Source organism: Humulus lupulus, chromosome 3, assembly GCF_963169125.1.
Source record: "Humulus lupulus chromosome 3, drHumLupu1.1, whole genome shotgun sequence".
NCBI lineage: Eukaryota > Viridiplantae > Streptophyta > Magnoliopsida > Rosales > Cannabaceae > Humulus > Humulus lupulus.
Window position 1 is genome coordinate 143,499,643 of NC_084795.1, and position 5,038 is coordinate 143,504,680.

At 39.1% G+C, this 5,038-nt stretch overlaps 1 non-coding gene across 1 annotated transcript; it reads right to left on the reverse strand.

The window, feature by feature from the left end:
- Window positions 1-2,296: 2,296 nt before the first annotated feature.
- Window positions 2,297-2,403, reverse strand: LOC133828106 (small nucleolar RNA R71). Its single transcript, XR_009890747.1, has one exon. It is a non-coding gene; the product is annotated as a small nucleolar RNA R71 (small nucleolar RNA).
- Window positions 2,404-5,038: the final 2,635 nt, after the last annotated feature.

Sequence of the window (5,038 nt, forward strand, 5' to 3'; positions counted from 1 at the left end):
TTTTCCAACCAGGACTATTTTAGTGGATAACATGTTTAGTTTTAGGATTTTTGTCCAATCTTCTTTAACTTAGATTTGCTAACCCTTCTTTTTGTTATAATGGTAGAAGAATACATGTCTGGGTTAGCAAATGCCTTCATGAGCATTGATCTAGCGGTTAGGAAACTGCGACTTCTATAGAAAAAGGCAACTAGCTCTGGTCCTGGTGGTACCTTGTTGAGTCTAGTTTTTGTCATGTTTAGGTGGTGTTTTAAGTAGTCTTTTATCTCATTTTTCTTTCATTTAGTGCGGGTTTATGCTTTGTTTGTTTGCTTTTGTGAATATCAGAAAGAATTGAGTACTTGGAGAAAAATGTCCAAAAAAAGAGAAGAAATAACCAAGTTTTATAACATTTTGTGAGAAAGGATGGATCTCAACGTGATTTGGAGGCGTTGGTCAATTTTTGGGATTAAAACTTGAAGAGTTGAGAAATTTCTTAAGGGTCGCAGCATGAGCAAAGTAGAGCCACGGCTAGCCAGTGAAACAGAATCTATGTTTTGAAGGAGAACTTTAAGCCGCGGCATAGAAGGGCAGTAACCCAGAAATCGCAGACACGGGCCGCGGCATGGCTGAGGAGGGCCGCAGCATGGAAAGGCAGAATCGTGAAGGGATTTAGACACGGGCTGCAGCATGATACATATAGAGTCGCGGCCCGCCTCTTTAAAAACTGAATTTTTAGGTTTTTATAAGAGTAAAGAGAGGAAGAAGAGATATACTGATTTTGGTGTGGGAAATTCTTGGAGGCTGGAAGGCTTGGAGTATTCAAACTGCATGTTTTTCATCTATTTTCTGATGTTATTTTTAATTGTCTTTGTGATTAGAATTATGATTATGAACTAATTTTCTGTTTAGGATTTTTAATTGAATCGCTTGAATCCCTATTATGAATTAATGCAATTTCAATTTTCTTCTTCTTCAATCTTCTTCAATTCCATATAACCTGTTCTTATTGATTGACTATTGATTGGCCATCTATAGTCATTATTTATATGTTTTTAAATCAAAATCTGAGAAGTGAGATTTGAATTTGCTGTGGTTATATTGGACATAATTTTAATTTGGAACGAGAGTATCCATATTAATTGTGTAACTATTTATTAAGTTGTTGAGATTAATGCTACCTTTGTGGTTCAATTTACCATAGAAATATAGGAAATTGTCACCTAGGTTGAGTTTATAATTCATAGTATGATTATAGGCTGCTTTTATCAACTCTTTAATTGAATTAGGTAGAAAGAAGAAGAATTTAGTATTTTGTATTAGGAAATGATAGGGAGGATAGTTGATGAGATTAAATATCCTAATTCTTTCTTCAGTGTTTAAATCCAAGGTTTTGCTATTATTTGTTATTTTATTTAATTTTTTATTATTGTTTCTGAATATTATATTTTCTTTTGCTATGTCTATAAGAATCAAAAATTCTAATTGACCAAATAGAAAGAGAAATTAATTGACTGGTAATTAAGGATTCAGTCCTTGAGGACGATACTTGGTTTTACCAATGTTATTACTAAATTGCGATACGTGCACTTGCGTAGCATATAAAATCTGCTACAAGTTTTTGGCGCCGTTGCCGGGGACTGAAAACTATCAATATCAGTCTAGTTTATTTTATTTCTAGTTTGGTTACTTTTTGTCTTGTTTCTAATTGGTTTCAGTTGCGTTTCTTGTTAAACTTCAGGTGGTTTGTTATATGCGTAGCAGAAGAGGGGCGGGTAGTCTTGTTCCTGTAAATCCTGAAATTGAGAAGACGTGCAAACAAAACAGAAGAAACAAGAAATTGGCTCATCAGACAGTAGAGATGGCACGAAATGAAGGGCCGGATAGACAGAATGAGAGAAATAATGAGGTTCCCGAAGTTCTGCAACAGCCGGTTCAAAATCCTGCCGCCAGAAGTCTGAGAGACTATGTACTGCCCACTGTTACGGGAGTACAGAATTGTATAAAACCACCGGCGGTGGATGCCAATAATTTTGAGATTAAGCCGGCGATCTTGCAAATGGTGCAGTCCACGGTTCAATTTGGGGGTCTTCCTTCTGAAGACCCCCATATGCACTTGGAAAATTTCTTGGAGTTGTGTGCCACTTTCAAGTATAATGGGGTTAGCGATGATGCTATAAGGTTGATACTCTTCCCATTTTCTCTGCGGGAAAGAGCTAAGAGCTGGCTTAATTCGCTTCAGGCAAACTCTATCAATACTTGGCAAGATCTTGCTCAGAAATTTTTGGCTAAGTTTTTCTTTCCTTCGAATGCTGCTAAATTAAGGGGGGAAATTAATAATTTTTATCAGATGGATGGAGAGTCATTATATGATGCTTGGGAGCACATCAAGGAGTTATTGAGGAAATGTCCCCACCACGGTATAGAAAAGTGGATGCTGGTTCACAACTTTTATAACGGACTGTGTGGTACAACGAGAACAATTATCGATGCTGCAGCTAGTGGGGCATTTATGAGTAAGAGTGCCAATGAAGCATATGAGCTGCTGGAGGACATGGCCACAAATAATCATCAGTGGTCTGAGGAGAGATCAGTGGGGGTAGCTGGATGCAATCACTGCTCTAACAGCACAAGTAGCCTCTTTGACAAAACAATTATAGCAAAGCATTGTATCAGCTAATGCGGTTCAAATGGCAGCTAGGTGTGAAATTTGTGGTGGTCCTCACTCTATTGATCAGTGTCATGCCAGTATTAATAATAACATCCCGATGGATCAAGCTCAGGTTCAAGCTGTGGGAAATTTTCAGAGGCCATTCAATAATCCATTCGCCAATACTTACAATCCTGGATGGCGAAATCATCCTATTTTTTCTTGGAGGAATAATCAGGGCCAGCAACCTCAGTTTCAGGGTCAATTTCAGAATAATATGCCTTAGCCACCAATGCATCAAGCCTCTTCATCACAATAGCCTAGGCCTCAACAATTAATGAATCAAGCTCCACCTGAAAGGCCTAATGAACTACAAGCTGCATTATTGACCCTCACCAACACTCAAACTCAGTTCATGACAGAGACTAGATCTTCTATCAGAAACCTGGAAACATAAGTTGGGCAGTTGGCTAATATTCTTAATAACAGACCGTAGGGAAATTTTCCTAGTAATACTGAAGTCAACCCTAAGGAGCAAGTTCAGGCAATTACTCTGAGGAGTGGGAAGCAAGCTGAGCAGCCTAAATCTCCACAGTCAGTAATTCAGAATGGAGAGATGGGTGAACAGTTTGATCCAGCAGAGGTTACTGAAGACCACCAGATTTCAGAAAAGTGTCTGCCAGTTGTTGATGAGCAGCCAGTTCGAGTTCCATATCCTTAGAGGCTTAGAAAAACTACACTGGATAAACAGTTTTCTAAGTTTTTAGAGGTGTTTAAAAAGCTGCATATAAATATTCCTTTTGCTGAGGCCTTAGAGAAGATGCCCAGCTACGTGAAATTCATGAAGGAGATTCTGTCCAAGAAAAGGAAGATGGAGGACTATGAGATGGTAGCACTCACTAAAGAGTGCAGTGCGATATTACAGAGGAAGTTACCCCAAAATTTTAGAGATCCGGGGAGCTTTACCATACCATGCACCATTGGAAAATTTGAATGTAAACACGCTTTATGTGATCTGGGGGCGAGTATTAATCTGATGCCCTTATCTGTGTTCAGAAGACTTGGCTTGGGTGAGGCAAAACCAACAACTGTCACTCTACAAGTAGCAGACCGATCGGTGACACATCCACGGGGTATTATTGAAGATGTTCTTGTGAAGGTGGATAAGTTTATATTTCCCGCTGACTTTATCGTTCTGGACATGGAGGAGGACATGGATGTACCTATTATTCTCGGTAGGCCATTTCTAGCCACAGGTCAAGCTCTTATTGATCTTCAAAAGGGAGAGCTTAAGCTTAGAGTTCAAGGAGATGAGGTGGTCTTTAATGTCTTCAAGGCCATGAAGTATCCGATAGCTAGTGACATTTGCTATAGTGTGGATGTGATAGAGAAGGCAGTCTCTAAAAGAAGGATGAATAGTGATGCCTTAGAGGCAGTATTAATAGGTGATGAGGTCGATGATGATGATGCTGAGATAAGACATTATGTAAACTGGATCAATTCCTACCAACCATACTGGAACCAGTTTCAAGAATTAGTAAACGCGCCTGATAAATCGCTAACATCCATTCAGCAGTCACCGCAGTTGGAATTGAAGGCTCTTCCAGATCATTTGAGATATGCATATTTGGGAGAGAATGAGACTTTACCTGTAATTGTGTCAGCTGACCTGTGAAAGATAGAATTGGAAAAATTGTTGAGGGTTTTAAGGGATCATAAATTGGCCATTAGGTGGACATTGGCGGATATTAGAGGAATAAGTCCCTCAACAGTAATGCATAAAGTATTATTGGAGGAGAATAGCAAGCCATCTATAGAGGCTCAGAGAAGACTCAATCCAGCCATGAAGGAAGTTGTACTTGAGCAGATTCTTAAATGGTTGGACGTTGGAGTGATCTACCCAATTTATGATAGCGCATGGGTGAGCCCAGTACAGGTGGTACCTAAAAAGGGTGGTATGACATTGGTAAAAAATGAAAACAATGAACTCATTCCAACAAGGACTGTAACGGGGTGGTAGATTTGTATTGATTACCGCAAGCTCAACAAGGCAACGAGGAAGGATCATTTTCCTTTGCCTTTCCTTGATCAAATGCTTGACAGGCTAACAGGCCACAGCTACTACTGTTTCTTGGATGGGTATTTAGGGTATCATCAGATCTCTATTGCACAAGAGGATCAAGAGAAAACAACATTTACATGTCCCTATGGCACATTTTCTTTCAGGAGAATGCCATTTGGATTATGTAATGCTCCAGCAACATTTCAACGGTGCATGATGGCTATATTTTCAGATATGGTAGAAAGGTGTATTGAGATATTCATGGATGATTTCTCTGTTTTCGGCTTGTCATTTGACCTCTGTTTGGGTAACTTGTAAAACGTGTTGAATCGTTGTGAAAAGGAAAA